Source organism: Elaeis guineensis, chromosome 7 (genome assembly GCF_000442705.2).
Source record: "Elaeis guineensis isolate ETL-2024a chromosome 7, EG11, whole genome shotgun sequence".
Lineage (NCBI taxonomy): Eukaryota > Viridiplantae > Streptophyta > Magnoliopsida > Arecales > Arecaceae > Elaeis > Elaeis guineensis.
This window is the reverse complement of record NC_025999.2, coordinates 96,467,683-96,485,849: the sequence shown is the minus strand read 5'-3', so window position 1 is coordinate 96,485,849 and position 18,167 is coordinate 96,467,683.

Sequence of the window (18,167 nt, the reverse complement as noted above, 5' to 3'; positions counted from 1 at the left end):
ATGTCGGTAGGGGCTTTTCTGTGATTTGGAATTATATTAAATTGAGCACTGTTGGTGTTGTAACTAACATGGTTGAAGTTGGCTGTGATGCTGCTTATGATTCTCAAAATGAAAGCGATGACATATTTGTCTTTACCGGAGATACTGGACTGGCTTTATGTATAATAATAGTTTTTATATTGGCTGATTAGTGGAAGGGCCCCAAAGCATGAATGCTCAAACTTGCCATTATGACGTTACCCGGAAGAGCCGGAACAACTAGCTTTTTTCACTGTGCCTGAAGGCCGGATCTAACATAGGGGGTCACATAGGTCTAGAAAGAATTAAAAGATTTGATAACTAAAAGGCAATGACAAAAATAGAAATCCTTGACGGTAGATCGGAATCAGATTTTGATTTGAATAATGGGCCATGCATCATTTATTATACATATTCTGCTCATGGAGGGCCCCATCATCCGACGTGTACGTTACTTGGGTGCTAACGTGGTCATCAAACTACATTTTCACATACTATGTACGTGCTACCTTATTTTCCAGGACGGCGTCATCAACTGGGATCGTTGGGGTTACGAATTAAGTATATCGTGCAGACCTGCCACCAGGGTAAACGCAGGAGATTGGTTTTGCCATGATACTAATTATGAGATGCTACGGAAAGAAGATAGAGATGCGGCATGTGAAGGCCTCGATTGGAATGGGAGGACATTGCACGGGCATCTGCAACTTCGATGGCCGGGGACTGGTGCTCTGAAATAATTTAGGCGTCGGGGGGGAAATATGGCGTGGTGATTTCTGAGCAATTCTGATGTAGTAACGAGAGGGTTGTTTTGTAGTCATACATGTAATGAGAAGCTTAATCCACCTTGGGATAACGAATTACTTAACTGGAGATAGGTGGTATAGTAGTTATTAAGTATGTCTTGAGTTTATAATCTCGAGAGAGACAAGAAGAGATTCTTTTTATTGTAAAAATTCAATTCAAGTTTAAATTGATCTATTTTATTATTTATATCTTTTGTAACTCTAAGAAAATAGCACAATTGAGTGTTCTAAAGATCATATATTGGCGACTAATGATGGTGAGAAAATCTTATACTTTATAATCTTTACTTTCATAATGAAATTTTTGTACTCATAGATGTAGATCAATAGATCAAATCATATGAATATCGTGTGCTTTTATTTTTTTTTATTTTTCTCCTTCTTTTTTGTTAGAATTTGACGTCTTGAGAATCGGTCCATATTGAGCCCACAGCGAGCTTCGCGATGAAAAACAGAGTCCAACGAGATCAAGATCATCCCAAACGGAGCTCGGACAGAGGAGATACGCTCATTTGAAGTCGGCACAAAATCCGAGACGACGGAGGAGCCTAGCGGCCGACGGTGGGCTGGCGGAGCGACGGCGGTGTGGCGGAAAGAGGCCCAGCGTGCGGCAGCGCACGGGCTGGACGTGCATAGGGTGCGGCACAGGGGGCGGGCCCGGCCCAAGTGTGTGGGGCGCTGGCCGGCCCAGGCTCGAGAGTGCGGGGTGCGGCCCAAGCCCCAGCGTCACGGCCCAGGCTTAGCACGCTCCGCTGGGGCCTGTTTACCTCAGTCTATCATAGATCGGGAGGTCCACGGCTGGGCGCATGGACCGCGTGGGCATTTCCCATACGTTTCACGTGATCTACGATACTATTTCATGGATCGATCGCAATCGGACGGCTCTGAGACGTTGCGTTCTTGATCCAAGGCTTAGGAGGTTTTTGGGCTTTGTTTTGAGCTTGATTAGGAGTCTTAAACCTAATCTAACATGGGTTTAAGGCTTTTAAAAGGGCCTGATGCTCAACAGAGAAGGTATGGTGGCGTGTTTTCTCGTGTGGTGCGAAGACAAGAGACCCGACAAGAGAGAGAGCCACATGATGCTGTGAGAGAAGGAGCAGGAGGCTTCTACACAACAATAGCGATCGCTTCAGGGGTTCAGGGGTCTTCCGAGAGAGAGAGATTTTGTGAGGGAGAACTTTCTATGAGGGAGAAATTAGATGTATGAGGGTTGAGGGTGATATCTTTTCTTATAATATTTCTTTCTCATAGTGAAGTTTGCATGTCCCGTGGAGGCGAGTCCTTTTTTGGCTGATCCACGTATTTGATTATTTTTTATTTATTTCTTCTTTCTTCCTACTGTATCGCGCAGTACCAAAGGATCTTAGGAGGTGGTGTCCTAGCCAGACATCCACCCAACAAGTAGTATCAGAGCGAGGCAGTACAAGGATGCAGATTGCAACAGTGGTAAGAAAGACTGAAGATGGATAAGACAGGAACAATCAAGATGGAGATCAATAAGTTTGATAGAAAGAGCAATTTCTTCTTGTGGCAGGCAAGAGTGAAGGATGTGTTCATCCAACAAGGGTTGATCGATGCTCTCTTGTGCGAGGAGAAGCCGACCACCATGAAGGTGCGAGATTGAAAACGGCTACAGATGCAGACAGTGAGTACCATCCACATGTACCTAGCGGATGAGATGGTGATTCATGTGCTTAGCGAGACTTTTCCGACGGTGCTGTGGTCGAAGCTCGAGGAGTTGTACATGACGAAATCTCTCACTAACACTCTTTTTCTCTGGAGATAGTTTTACCAGCTGTGGATGGCTGAGAGACAGAGCGTGTGGGAGCATCTAAGTCACTTTCAAAAGATCCTCACCGACCTCCTCAATGTTGGCGAGAATGTTAAGGAGAAGATCAAGGTGCTGATTTTACTAGTGTCGCTTCCATCTTCGTACGAGTCCTTGGTGACCATTTTTTAGTGAAAAATTGTACCATCAAGATGGACGAGGTCACTGCAGTGATACTCCAGAATGAGGTTCTTAGGAGGGAGAACCCAGCTTCGAGTTTAGGTGATGGTAGCTCAGCTTTGGTAGCTTCTGGAGGAGCAGGAGGTGGTAGACAGAGCAACAGGAGATCGCGACGAGGACGGTCCAAATTCAGGACTTGAGCAAAATCAGGTGTTACCAGTGTGAGGAGTTGGGGCATCTAACCAGAGATTGCTCTCAATTCAAAAATTGAACGATGACTGCTGTGGCGACGGCCGGCAGCGATTCAGATGGAGATGTCCTGGAGATATCTGATGAGGTATCTACTTCTTTCCAATAGTGGATATTAGATTCTGTATGCACCCATCATGTATGTTGCAGAGATGAGCAGTTTGACTTTCTGAAGAATAGTGAGGGCACTGTTTACCTGTCGGATGGATCGAGCTGTACGATCAGAGGCATCAGGACGGTCAACTGAAGGATACATGATGGTGCGTGAGGAGATTGGGAAAGATCCGATACATATCCGATTTCAGATGGAATCTTATCTCACTGAGCATGGGGGCGAGGAGATCCAGAAACTCTCGAAGTTAGGAGGAGGCCGAATATCGAGTCGAGATGGAGATTGTTAGGATTTGATATTTCAAGATTCGGTCTACATTGAGCCCACAACGATGTTCGCGATGAAAAATAGAGTGCAACGAGATCAAGATCACTCCAAACAGAGCTCAGATGGAGGAGATACATGCATTTGAAGTCGGTACGAAACTCGAGATGATGGAGGACTGCTGGCGGCGCAGCCGTGCGTGGTGGGATGCGGCCCGACAGCACGCGACAGCGCGCGAGCTGGGCACAGTCCAACAGGCAAGCCCGGCTCAGGCCCAGGCGCACGGTGCGCGTGGGGCGCGCTGGTCGGCCCAGGCTCGGGCGTGCGAGGTGCGGCCCAGGCCCAGCACGCTCCACTGGGGCCTGTTTACCTCAGTCTACCATGGATCGAAAGGTCCACGGCTGGGTGCGTGGATCGCGTGGGTATTTTTCATGCATTTTACACGGTCCACGATACTATTTCATGGACCGATTGCGATCGGACGACTCTGGGACATTGCAATCTTGATCCAATGGCTTGGGAGGTTTCGAGGCTTTGTTTTGAGCTTGATTAGGAGTCCTAAACCTAATCTAACACAAGTTTAAGGCCTTTAAAAGAGCCTGATGCTCAACAGAGAAGGTATGGTGGCATGTTTTCTCGTGCGGCGTGAGGACAAGAGATTCGAAAAGAGAGAGAGCAGCATGATGCTGTGAGAGAAGGAGCATGAGGCTTCTGGACAGCGGACAACGGTCGCTTCAGGAGTTCAGAGGGGTCTTCCTAGAAAGAGAGCTTTTGTGAGAAAAAATTTTCGGTGAGAAAAAAATTTGGTGTACGAAGGTTGAGAGTGAGATCTCCTCTTGTAATATTTTTTTCTCATAGTGAAGTTTGTATGTCCTGTGGAGGCAAGTACTTTTTTGACTGATCCACATATTTGTTTATTTTCTATTTATTTCTTCTTTCTTCCTGCTGTATTGCGTAGTACCGAAAAATCTTGGGAGATGGTGTCCTGACTAGACATCCACCTAACATTCTTCTTCTTCTTTTTTTTTTGTGTGTTATTCTTTCTATCTAGTATAATAATAACAAAAACATAAAGTTTAAGCCAGCTAAAGTTTGAGAACAGTAGAGAAAAGAGATATGAAACAAGAGAGTATGGGTTGTTCTTTGGAGTAAAACTTATCTGAGGATCCCTAATGACCCCTTTTATATAGGGAGGAGCGGTCGAACGTTACTCCTTGAATTCGATAACATAAGCGGAGAATCAATACTCACATTCATTAGAAATATGGATAGTGTGTCATGAGCATTATTGCGTGACATTAACTCACATATCTATATTTTAAGAAAATTGTCCGAGACTCTAGGGGGTTATATTTCCTTCTGCAACAATTTATCGGTATTAGACCTTATTTCTTATCATCGGTATGATCATGATCTAGAATCGGTATGCGTCTGATCCGAAGATCGGGTAGAAGCCGATGTCATAAAATCATTTCATTCTAATTTTTTATTCTTATTTTTTTTGATAAAAAAATCTTGTTGAATCGTCGATAAGTACTCGAACCTAATCCAGTAAAAGAAGATTGGATTGGGCGGTGGATTACCCTCATAATAGCTACAATCTGAATTGTGAAAAGCATGTCTTTGGATTTCACAAACTATGCTTAGAATTTTGTAGATTAACTAGGTATTGCACATTTGTTCATAAATACTCAGCGCAACCTGCACTTAGTCCAAGGCTAATTGTTGCTGACTTGCGGGCTTTGTTGCCCAGGCATAATCTAATTTAGATTTGAAATGCAACACGAACCGAACAAAACAAAGCTAAATACCAAAACATGTCCCACAATAAATTTAAATCATATGTTCCCCGAAAAAATAAATTTCAATTGTATTTGACCCACTTAGCTGACGGCCAAAAATAAGATACCGAAGCGACTTGACATGACACCAAACTAGTTATGGTGCCGTAGACCATTCAGCAGATGCGTAGTCCTGTCCTACTTTTTCTCTCACGCATGACATGATTCACATGCATCTCGGTTTCCCCCAGAAGACTAAGGTTGGCGAACATTTATTTTGATGGAGATAGAGAGTACTAAAGAATTGTAGCTAAATCAAGGGACAAGCATCGGACCAGAGGCATATTGTTTGTGGGCTTCAATTAACACCAGAAGAAGGCAAACCCCACGCATTACCTGTTGTGTTATATAGGGGAACACCAGGAGGTTTTAAAGGGAGGATTCATGCCCTCTTGATGGTTATCCATCAGAATCTAAGCCCTGCACAAATAAAAGCTTGGTATGTGGTTGTTTGCCTTTCAAAAAGCCATGGGGTCCGTCAATTGTTTGCTCTGCTTTAACAGCTGGTAATCTTTCAAGTCTAATGTTAATGGAGAGCTGTCTCATCTTTCATTTCAACCTTGGAACTAGTGGTACCATTAACCTGTAGGGGTTCCGGAGCAAATGCGCGAGGCCTTTTCTAATAAACAAAGGCCTAATGCTGGTTTGTTTCTGCGACAGTTTTAATAAATTAGATTTTTAGAGTATATGAATGGTAATGGGTGGTCCATGTGTCTGGTGATTACTATATTAATTGCAATGGGTTTGTCAATGGATGTGGACATGTCATTTGTTTCGTGATAAGCGTGTCCCACTTGGCTTATCCTTGCTCGGTCCGTGTGACTGGTTAAGTGATATTGACCAAAATGCTTAATATGGTTTACCAAAAAAAAAAAAGCTTAATATGGTCTGCATATTGGGCCTTCGCAAGGGAATGTCAGGGATAGTTCCTAGATAGCCATCACAAAAAATAAAAACAAAAACAAAACACACTTGGATTGCATTACAGAAATGTCAGGAGTACTTTAGCTTGATACTGGAAGCATGTTTCATCGGAAAAAATTGGATCATTAAATGAGAATGAGGATAAATAAGGGTGAGCAAATAATCGAAATCTGAAAAAATTTATTCAATTTGATCCATATGAAATCGAATCCGTATAAAATCGAATTGAATTGGATTGTGATTCATAAAAAATTTGATTAATTACGGTTAGATTCGATTCTGTATTTTTAACTCATATGAAACCAAATTTGATCAATCAATATAGTATTTTTAATATTTAGACTATTTAAAAAATTAAAAATTGATAATTATAATATGTTATGTACTAACTTATGGTTGTTATGAAATTATTATATCTTAATTTCTATATAAATTGAATGGTATATTAGTTTGTGATGTTTAAAATCAATATTGGATCAATATTGAAGTTTAAACTGATACAATCAATCCGAACCCACTACAAATCGTTAACTTCAGTTTCAAGCGATTTATATATGATAAACAGTCAGCAATGAGTTAGATTTTCTTCAATTCGATTGAGTTCGATCGAAGCAAATTATTCTTTCAATCCGATCCAATCCATCCTGTGCTCAACCTTAGGAATGTGAGACTTTCATTCCAATCGTTTGCTTCGAATAAGTTCCACTTCTATTTCAATTTCAAAGAAGAATAGGTATGTCTCAATCTTCTATCCAATCTCTATTCTTATACAGTATTCAAATTTTATTGAGATTCTAATTTCATTCACAAATCAAATGTATCAAGGGACATGATTATTCTTGTTCCTTTTCTAATCTATTTCGATTTCATTAGCAAACCAGATACATCTTAAGTTGCTTGGGTAGAGCCCAACTTTAGAGAAATTTATCCATATTTTTCAATTTAGGTCTCAACTCTCTCAAATACTACTAAAAGATATACCTGAGGGGTTTATTTTGGAAAAAAAAAAGGAGTATCAAGTTTGATATATGAAAGCTATGCTTCCCTGATAGGCCATTGAAGAGAAATGGATGAGCGGTCAAGTGCAAAAATTATATTCTAGCTTGTAGGCACCACATCGTGGTGTATCCCACCCTTTATTATCATGTTTTTTTGGACTTCATTTATTGTGTGCTCATCTTGACTTGTAGTTTTTTTCATAACATCGAATTTATGACTTATGGTGCATCATTAATGCAGTATACATGGTGTAGGATGTAATTTTTTTGATGAATGACTGTCTCTAATGTCACATCGATACTGTGGTGTCGCTGGTAATTTGCAGTTTTTGGGGAAAAGTCATGCTAATATCATTATTACAATTTACTGGCCATACTCCAAATTTGTCTGGTTGTTACTTTGTCCTCCAAGGTAATGTTTGGTCAAGGTCACCGGATCGTGATTCCACCAACACCATCATTAATATTCAGTAGTCATGTCTCAAATCATTATAGATTCTTTTCAACAGCACTTCCTCATTGTTTAAGAAGCTGAAAATACTAAATCATAAGAAAATCCTATGAAATTATTAAGTATAGCAAACATCATAATCTTAGAAATAATTGCAAACAATGACTACCCTATGTAAACCGACACATATCTTATCAATGACAAAAAGCATACCAAGACTATCATAACGGCGCCAGAACGACATATGTAGCATGGTTCGCCCATGCCTCGCACAAGTTTAAGCCAAGCCATGCACAAAAACTTTTTGACGAGTTTAAGGTGTTTGGGCACGCCATGGTTTTTGAGTAATTCAGTAGAAAATACCACAATGCAAGTTATTAGAGTTGAAATTTGTTGCGGCCAATCGCCTCGTCGATCGATCACCGGAGAACGTGCACCTGCAAAAATGAGAAGTCCACACTAACCGGAGGCGGCTCCGACGGGGACCCTCCGACGGTCAAGTCAGAGAGGTGACTGGGCAACAGTGAAATGAAGAGAGCTCGATCGAGAGGGGGAGAGAGGAAGAGGAGCGAGCCTGTGTTTTTGGAGTCGAGAAGTGGGGGCGCGGACCCCTTGCACTGTTGCCTTCCCCGATTCATATAGTGGAGCACGGTATGGCGCCGTCATTAATGGCGCAGACAAGTGAGGAACTGTCAACTCACTGTAGACTGTCAGAGTCGCCGTGAAAGTGTCATGTCGCCGTGGGGCTGTCAAATCACCAGGGTTGACAATGTCTTCGACGGGACAATGCCCCTAGATGGCCGTGCCGCATGTCGCTGTCAGGGCTGACAGGCTCTGGAGGCTGTACGGCGATCAGAGGAGTCGACCGACCCTAGGTCGGTGACCAGCTGAGTGGCGTCGGGCCCTTCCGTTAGTCGGCGAGTTTTTCGTGAGTCGGCCATCAGACCTCCGGATTTAGTCGGTCGGAAAAGGTGCGCCCGACATATCCTCAGTCGATCGTAAGCCGATGATGGGCCGGTGATGGCGTCAGTCGGTCGGTCCGACTGAGGATTGGTCGGTCGGTCCTCCGACCGTAAGTCGGTCGGTCGGTCCTCCGGCCGTAAGTCGGTCGGTCGGCCCCTCCGGCCATCGATCGGTTGGTCGGTGGGTATTCCCCAACAGTTGCCCCCCTCCACTCCTGAGTCGGATGGTGAGCCGGCGACTAGGAGTGGATTCGTCGTATGCAAAGATCCGACCGTACCGCCGGTTGATACGGTGTCAGGCGTCTCATAAATGCCGAGCGATTTGCTGGCGTCCGACGTCTAGTCGGTGTCAGACGTCTCGTCCCATCGGTGTCAGGTGTCATGTCGGCGTCGGACGCCCCGCCGTGTCGGACGTCCCGCTGGTGTCAGCGATAAAGCCGGCGCCAGGCATCCCGTCCCATCGAGAAGGGGAACCGTCATTCCCGCCGTCCCTTCGGGGATACCAAACGTCGCGGCCCTCGCGCCACGTGGCGTGCGGCCATTGGTTCAGGTTCGGTGGAGCGGATGGAGGTGACGTGGCGCGATCTGAAGGCAGGTGCATCGAACCGTCGGACGGCCCAGATGACGCCACGTGGCAAGATCTGGGGAGTCTTCGTTGGCCGTGCCTTCATCTCGACCGTTTGGGGGCACTATATATACAAAGTTACCCCCATACGGTTTTTTACCCTCCTCATTTTACAGTTGAAATTCTGCCCGCGTGAGTCTTTGTTCCAGGTACTCTCTCGCTCCGCTCCTTGTTCGCAGCTCCTTCTTTTCCTTCCAAGGGCCACTGTTGTCTTCCCCACCTTCTTCTTCTTCTTCCTTGCCATCTGTTCTGAATCCATGGCTAGGACGTCCCCACGAGGTAGTCGGTCGGGAGAGCCGACCGAAGACACTCGGTCGTCCCCGGAGGTGGAGGTTTCTTCACTTTCGGGGCCGAACGTCGATCGGCTCCGGGAGCAATACCGCATCCCGGAGCAGTTTCGGCTGTTCGCCCCTGGCGCCAATGGTCGGGTTAACAGCCCGCCTGAGGGTCAGGTGGCTTTCTATTTGGAGGATCTCCGGGCCGGCCTTCGATTCCCGATTTCGGAGTTCGTCCGAAACATTTTTGACTATTACGGGCTATGCCCGGCACAACTTGCGCCGAACTCGGTTCGGCTAATAGTCAGTTTTGCGCTTTTGTGTCGGCTTTTGCCAACCGAACCTCGGATCTCTCTTTTTCGAGCCTTCTTCGTCCTCCGACCCCACCCTAAAGCCCGAAGGTGGTGGTACTTCGTCCCTCGGAAAGGGCTCTCTTTCATTACTGGTCTTCCATCGTCCATTCATGGATGGAAGAATCAGTTCTTCTTTGCGTCGTCTTCTGCTTCTTGGGGGTTTTCCGTCCGTCTGTTGGGGAATACCCACCGACCGACCGACCGATGGCCGGAGGGGCTGGCCGACCGACCGACTTACGGTCGGAGGACCGACCGACCGACTTACGGCCGGAGGACCGACCGACCAATCCTCAGTCGGACCGACCGACTGACGCCATCACCGGCCCATCATCGGCTTACGACCGACTGAGGATATGTCGGGCGCACCTTTCCCGACCGACTAAACTCGGAGGTCTGATGGCCGACTCACGAAAAACTCGCCGACTAACGGAAGGGCCCGACGCCACTCAGCTGGCTACCGACCTAGGGTCGGTCGACTCCTCTGATCGCCGTACAGCCGCCAGAGCCTGTCAGCCCTGACAGCGACATGCGGCACGGCCATCTAGGGGCATTGTCCCGCCGAGGACATTGTCAACCCTGATGATTTGTCAACCCTGATGATTTTACAGCCCCACGGCGACATGACACTTTCACTGCGACTCTGACAGTCTACAGTGAGTTGACAGTTCCTCACTTGTCTGCGTCATTAATGACGGCGCCATACCGTGCTCCACTATATAAATCGGGGAAGGCAACAGTGCAAGGGGTCCGCGCCCCCACTTCTCGACTCCAAAAACACAGGCTCGCTCCTCTCCCTCTCTCCCCCTCTCGATCGAGCTCTCTTCATTTCACTGTTGCCCAGTCACCTCTCTGACTTGACCGTCGGAGGGTCCCCGCCGGAGCCGCCTCCGGTCAGTGTGGACTTCTCGTTTTTGCAGGTGCACGTTCTCCGGCGATCGATCGACGAGGCGATTGGCCGCAACAAAATGGATACAAAACAAGAAAAAAGCCAAAGAAAATAGGCAAGTGATGAATGTATTGTTTTTAGAAACTCTTGATAGCACAAGTTATAGTCCTATGAATTGAATACATAGCTGATGGCGTGTTGCATGTTCTCAAGTGTATGAAGCGGTGCATGTGTATTGTTATCAAGTCTGGGGCTTGGAGTGACATTATTAGTGAGCCCACATAGGTTTCAAGAAGCGAATAAAAGGCTGGTTAGTGGTCACTTAGGCCTGTTGAACATTTCATTCCTACTTAAGTACTGTAATACTCGAATTCCCATAACAGGGTAATGTGTGAAGAAGATGGAGAATTTAAGACATGAATTAGGTCTTAGGCATGCAGGAGGGCACTGATCTAGGTAATATACCCCAATGCCTCGTGTACCAAATAAATGTTTGGATCTATGGTGGCGATGTACAAGGGGCTGGCCAGGCGACGGCGGCTGGACTATGGTTGGGTTAAATTTGTGATTAGAAAAGATGGCCCTAGTTGATTGTCGCTTTTTAGCTGAACAAGGGTGGGTGGTCTTTTTACAAGTCTGGAAGGGTTTGGCTCGGCTATTTAAACAGGTAATTCAGTTGTATCTGCACTTAGAGGTAAGTCAGTTGTATCTCTACTATTTGAACAGGAGAATTTTTTGTTCCCTCCCAGATTGCTTTATTGCGTTTTTAACATAATTGGGCATGTTATAGTTGTGTTGCTGAGATATTATAGCCATTGCCATGCTTATATGTGCATCAAATATGCCGACTACTAGTATATGCATGATTAGCAAAGATTTTAGACAACAAATTTCAAAAAGAATTTTTGAATTCCTACGTAACATTATAAGAGTACATATGTGACAACCCAGTTTTCCTAATAAAAATCAAGAAAATGAGAAATTTTGGAGCAGTCCTGGACCTTGTAGCATTTTTCGTGGACTCAAATTTAGCCGGCCCATCTAAACTGATAGTTGGGTTTGCTGAAGCTTTGCTCATGATGTTCGCTCGAATTCAGGCCCATTGGGTTGAAAAAAAACTAGGCCTATCTTCCATTTGCAATGGTAGTTTGTTGAAGGTCTTTCACGATTTTTTTTTTCTTTAATTCTTCTAACCATTATGATTAGGACTAGGTTAGAAAAAGGATGATGTTGGGTATAAAATACCCTCCAGCCGAAGTTCGTACCAGGAGTGACCCTCCCGGGACTCTACCGACGTCTAACTTTGGGCGACATCTTTCCGAACCTCTCCGACGGCCGAACTTCCGCAATATTCCCAAGTTCTGCCAACGGATAAACTCTCACAGCTTTTTCCACAAGTGTCGACCGGGTTCCTCAAACGGACGAACTCCTGCCACATCTCCTGGGCTTCTCCAGCGATAAGCTTCTTCGGTCGTCCATCAGGCTGCTCCAAGTGCTCTCTGGATTCTACTATCGGCCGACCTCCTACAAGGGTCAACCATTCTCCGGACCTCTTCCGGATCTTTTCCAACAGGATTCGGACGGAATCCAAGTTTCTACGGGAGTCGGACTTCAGCCCTGGGCTCCCATTGCAGGTAGACCTCATCCGAATTCTTTCAAGGGACCGGACTCCGAGCCCCCACCACAAGCGATCTGTTCCGAGCTTCTACTACAAGCGATCTACTCCGAGCTACTACTATAAGTGGTCTACTTCAAATTTCTACTACGAGCGGTCCGCGTCGGATTTTTACTGTAAGCCTCCACCCGAGCTTCCCTTGTGAACGAATTCCTTCCGGACTTCTATTGCAGACAGGCTTCGATCGAGCTTCCTCAACGAATGATCCCTATCCGAACTTCTACAGGAACCAGACTCCGACCGAACTTCTGTAGCGGACAGATTCGGACGAACTCCTACGACGCACGGGCTCCAGCAGCTGAACCCCTCCAGCGGGTGAATCTCTCCAGCGCCATCCGACATCCGCTGCCGGTCGACCTTCTGCCGGATTCTGCGTGAAACTGAACTTCATCCACAGAAAGCCCCTGACCGAGCTTCTAAATAGATGACCTTCGCCTGCAGTGCTAGCGCCTGAGGCACCCAACGGTAGAAAGCTCGCCAGCAACATCCGAGCTCCTCTCAGATGAAGAGCTACTCCCCCTCCACCAGACACCCCAACCGAGCTTCGGCCGACAGGCCTCGACTCCCTGGCAGGCCATAGTAATGGCCACGACTCTGCTTCACTTCCTATGACGGATCCCACGCGGCTCCATCATGCTCTGGCAAGTCACGACAATGAACATCACTCCACTCTCCAAAACAGGCTCCACGTGGCAGGCCATGGCGATGGCTACGACGCCACTCCACTACTCTCCTTAACAAACTCCTTATGGCCCCGAACGGTCCACTACCAGGCGGTTACAGACGTTGCTGTCAATCTGTTATGCCCTCCGCCTATAAAAATGGGACCCCCAGATACGTTATTCTCTAAGCTCTAATCTCTATCTCAAAACTCTGCTAAAATTTTCGTTCGAGCACTCCATTCTTGTTGAGGCAGAGAACTGACTTGAGCGTCGGAGGGTCTCACCGGAGCACCCCCAACTCCGGTTTAGACTTTCTTTGCAGGTCCCGACGGCGACCGCGACTCCCTCGACTCCAGCTTCTCCGACGCCGGTGGATTTTTGCACCAACAGGATTGGTGCTAGAGGAAGGGCTGTGTCTTCGCAGTACCCTTGTTCTTGAAGGAGCGCTCAATGGGACCACCTCCTGGTCATCTTCTCCGACATCTGCTCCTCCAATTTCCTGCCTGATCTCCACCTGATGCCTCCCTAAAGGGCATCCACCAGACGATCCACGGCCTCCGCGGCCAGATCCCAGCGAGCTCTGCAAGCCCCGGCCTCATCTCCAGTTTTCCAGGCTCCTCTTCCTCCGACGACGGCAGTCGGCATAGAGCAGCCCGATAATCGACCTCTGACCGTTTTACCAACACCATCTCAGGGAATCCTGACAGGAAACAATCGGTATATTGGCCGACCTCCCAAGCGATAAAAGATTGAGGAATCTATAACCTTTACTGAGGAAGATGCTCGGGATTTCAATTTTCTCATAACGATGCGGTTGTAGTTTCTTTAAATATAGCTAATTACGATGTGCGTCGCATTCTTATCGATAATGAAATTCGACCGACATTTTATTCTACGATGCGTTCTTGAAAATGTCCATTCCGGATGATCATTTAAGGCGGTGAACTCCCCACTGGTAGGGTTCAGGGTGATTCCATGCCCGTGGAAGGAATGATAACCCTGACTGTGGTTGCAGGTCGATTTCTGAAACAATCCAGGGCGCGAGTGGACTTCCTGGTGGTAAAGCGTCGTCCGCTATAACGCAATACTCGGTCGGCCCGGCCTTAACGCCCTCCGAGCTATGGTGTCGACCTACCATTTAAAGTTGAAATTTCCTACGGATCAGGGGGTTGGAGAGGTCAGAGGAGATCAAGCCCTGGCGAGACACTGCTATAGCACAGCCTTGCAAAGAAGTGATCGATCTGACCTCTGTTCGATTGATGGATTGGATGCCCGCGATGACCTCACTGAGGAAAGGGGCGGGCCAATTGAAGATCTTGTTTCGATTCCTTTGAATGATGGGAATAAAGAGCATGTGGTGAAGATCGGCTCCAACCTGGGGGAAGAGGTGCGGACGCAGCTCATTGATTCCTACAAAAGAATGCAGATGTTTTCGCTTGGATTCTGACGGACATGCCGGGGATCGACACAGAGGTCATGGAACATCGTCTGGCCGTTGATCCAAAGCATCGACCGATGAAAGAAAAAATTCGAGGTCATACATCGGAAAGGCAAAAGGCGATAGCCGAGGAAGTGGATAAACTCCTGAATGCCGGATTCATTAGAGAAGTCAACTATCCTGACTGGATTTCCAACGTGGTCCTCGTCAAAAAGGCAAACGGCAAGTGGAGGATGTGTATAGACTTCAAAAAGTTGAATAAAGCCTACCCAAAGGATAGCTACCCTCTGTCCAGAATTGATCAACTGGTGGATGCAACCTCGGACCATGAGCTTCTCACCTTCATGGATGCATTCTCTGGCTATAATCAAATCAGAATGGCACCAGAAGACGAAGAAAAGACTGCTTTCATTACTAACCGTGGTCTTTACTGTTACAGGGTCATGCATTCGCCTCAAAAATGTAGGTGCGACCTATCAGCGGCTGATGAACAAAATATTCAAAGAGCAGATTGGCCGCAACATGGAGGTCTACATGAACGACATGCTCGTGAAAAGTAAATCCTCAACGAACCACGTCGTCGACCTCGAGGAGACCTTCGACGCCCTCTGAAATATAAGATGAAGCTGAACCCAACTAAGTGTGCTTTCGGAGTGACCTCAGAGAAATTCCTGGGCTTCATGGTATCGGGGTGGGAATTGAAGCCAATCCGGAGAAGATTCGCGCCATCCAGGAGATGGCCGTCCCGAAGTCGATAAAAGAAGTTCAGCGCCTTACAGGGAGGGTGGCAGCCCTGAATCGCTTCGTTGCGAAGGTCGGCCGAACGGTGCTTACCCTTCTTCCAAATCCTCAACAGTCGAAGAACTTCTATTGGACCACTGAATGTCAACAGACGTTCGAAGAACTAAAGAACTACCTCGACTCGCCTCCGCTATTGGCGAAGCCCGAACCCGGGGAGGAATTGTTCTTGTACCTGACGGTCTTTCGTATGGCTCTCGCAGCAGTTCTTGTTAAGGAAGAAACAAAAATTCAACGGCCGATCTACTACATCAGTCACGCGTTGAGAGATGCCGAATCAGGTATACTAAATTAGAGAAACTAACTTACGCCCTGTTGATTGCAGCCCGGAGGCTCCGACCTTACTTTTAAGGGCACACCGTAACGTTACTCACCGACCAGCCGATTAAGGCGATTCTACACCGGACGGATACTTCGGGAGGATAGCGAAATGGAGATTGAGCTCACAGAATTCGATATCAACTATCAACCTCGGCCGACAGTAAAAGCCCAGATATTGGCAGACTTTATAGTGGAATGTACTATCCCGAGGAGGCCGAACCTGAACAAGGTGAAACTGACGGCCTGAAGTCCCAACCGAACTCCTCTGAAGAAGGAACAGACCTCCCTGATTGCTTTTGGGCCCTCTATATGGACGGATCCTGCAACATATTGGGCGCAGGCGCGGGCCTGATCTTGATCAGTCCGGAGGGGATCGTCGCGGAGTACGCGCTGCGCTTCGAATTCTCCGCAACGAACAATGGAGCGGAATATGAAGCTCTGATCGAGGATTGAGGATCGCCAAAGAATTAAGAGTAGATCGGCTTCAAATTTATAGTGACTCCCAACTGGTAGTGGGACAAGTCAGCAGAAACTACGAAGCACGGGAGGACAGCATGGCCAAATATCTTGAAAAGGTAAAGGAGATCATCCCCCCTTTAGTAGCTTCAACATCAAGCAGATTCCAAGAACGAAAAATACAGGGCCGATCTCCTCTCCAAGTTGGCTACACTGGCTCCGACTGAGCTACCCAAGGAAGTCCTCTTTGAAGTTCTGAAGTGCTCAAGTACAGAAGAATCGTGACCCATGATGAAATCGGCCATGAACCCAGTTGGATCGACCCACTGGTGGCATATCTTAGAGACGGAATTCTTCTTCATGATGCAAAAGAAGCTCGGAAGCTTAGAAATCAGGCCTCCCGATATATCCTTTATGAGGACAAACTGTACAAGAGGTCATACTCTTTGCCCCTTTTAAAATATCTCCGACCTTCGGAAGCTGACTACGCCTTATGGAAGGTACACGAAGGAATCTGCGAAAGCCATCTGGGGGCTAGATCCTTATCCCACAAGTTGCTCCGACAAGGATATTACTGGCCGACAATGTACCGCGACTCCATTGAATACGTCAGAAAGTGTACCGATGTCAGAGATATGCTAATATCCAAAGATAACCCGCCTCCGAACTTACACCTTGAGCGCCCCATGGTCGTTCGCGCAATGGGGAATGGATATCCTTGGACCTTTTCCCATGGCGTCAGGGCAGAGAAAATTCCTCCTGGTAGCAATTGACTATTTCACCAAGTGGGTTGAAGCCGAACCGTTGGCAAAAATCACAGAAGCTAAAGTGCAAGACTTCGTCTGGAAGTCAATCGTTTGTAGGTTCGGCCTACCAAGAATCCTAATTACTGATAATGGGCGATAATTTACGGGAGCGAGGTTTACTGGATTTTGTGAGGACCTAAACATCTCCCACAACTTCACATCAGTAGCCCATCCTCAGGCCAACGGCGAAGCTGAAGTGACCAATAGAACTCTGCTGCAAGGAATCAAGACAAGGCTCGAAAGAGCGAAGGAAACTTGGGCAGACGAACTTTATCATGTGTTGTGGGCATACCAAACTACCCAAAGACTGTCCACGGGGGAGATCCCCTTTGCCTTAGCCTTCGAAACGGAAGTTGTTATCCCAATTGAGCTCAAACTCCCATCAGCACGAGTCGTGGCATTCAACGAGCATCACAATTCGCAGGGTCTCAAAGCCAACCTCGACTTGTTAGAAGAAGGCGGGAGGCAGCTCAAGTTCGGATGGCAGCTTACAGACAGAAAGTCGCCCGCTACTACAACTCCCGGGTCAAAAATAAAGTCTTTAGAGCAGGAGACTTAGTGCTTCGATGAGCCGCTGTCTCGCAACCTCAGGATCAAGAAAACTTGCTCCAAACTGGGAAGGCCCGTACGAAGTCAAGGAGGTAGTCCGGCTCGAAACTTACTACCTCAAAGAACTCGGAGGAGCAGACCTCCCGTGACCATGGAGCTCGAAAAATTTACGAATGTATTACCGATAACTTTACTTTAAATAAAAGTCTTATATCCACATATCTTCTTTCTTGGCACGAGCTTATATCGACAGGACAATCGAAACTAACCATGTCGAAGACAGGAGGAGAACCTCATCTCGACACAATCAAAGGCCCGATTCTCCTTAGACCGGATGGGGAGATAGGCCCTACAATGACCTTATGTGCCCCCATAGCCATGTTAGGGACAGAAGGAGAACCTCACCCTAACATGAGCAAAGTCGAAGGCCCGGTTCTCCTTAGACCGGATGGGGGGAGAGATCCTGCAACGCCCTTATGTGCCCCCACAGTCATGTTAGGGACAGGAGGAGAACTTCGCCCTAACATGAGCAAAGTCGAAGGCCCGATTCTCCTTAGATCGGATGGAGGGAGAGGCCTTGCAACGCCCTTATGTGCCCCCACAACCATGTTAGAGACAGGAGGAGAACCTCGCCTTAATATGAGCAAAGTCGAAAGTCCGATTACTTTTAGACTGGATGGGGGAGAGGCCCTACAACGCCCTTTTGTGCCCCCACAGCCATTAGGAACAGGAGAAACCTCATCCTAACAT